We start from the raw sequence: 349 nt of genomic DNA, 5'->3' as shown, positions 1-349 counted from the left end.
TCTAACCACTGATCATTAATATGAATAGTTAGCTTTTAAAATTCGAGTTTCATTTAATTACGTTTCTTCACTGCATAAAGATTTACATCTCTGGAGCTGTGGAAAACATGACAATTCCTTTAATTCATTTGTCCCACTTAAAATCCTCAATAAAAAGATAATGTTCTGAACATAATTGTAAACTCTTTTATCACATAATAAATTAAAACTGAGCTGCCCCCATAGCTAATACAAGAACTACATGTAAACAAAGAGGGTTGTCCTGATGGTATTATTAAGCTGGCAAGAGAGTAACGCACAGGGTGTCTTAGTACTGTCTCCTCGTTACCTTAGTAAAATGAATATATAA

Source organism: Eschrichtius robustus, chromosome 11 (genome assembly GCF_028021215.1).
Source record: "Eschrichtius robustus isolate mEscRob2 chromosome 11, mEscRob2.pri, whole genome shotgun sequence".
Lineage (NCBI taxonomy): Eukaryota > Metazoa > Chordata > Mammalia > Artiodactyla > Eschrichtiidae > Eschrichtius > Eschrichtius robustus.
This window is presented reverse-complemented; position numbering follows the sequence as displayed.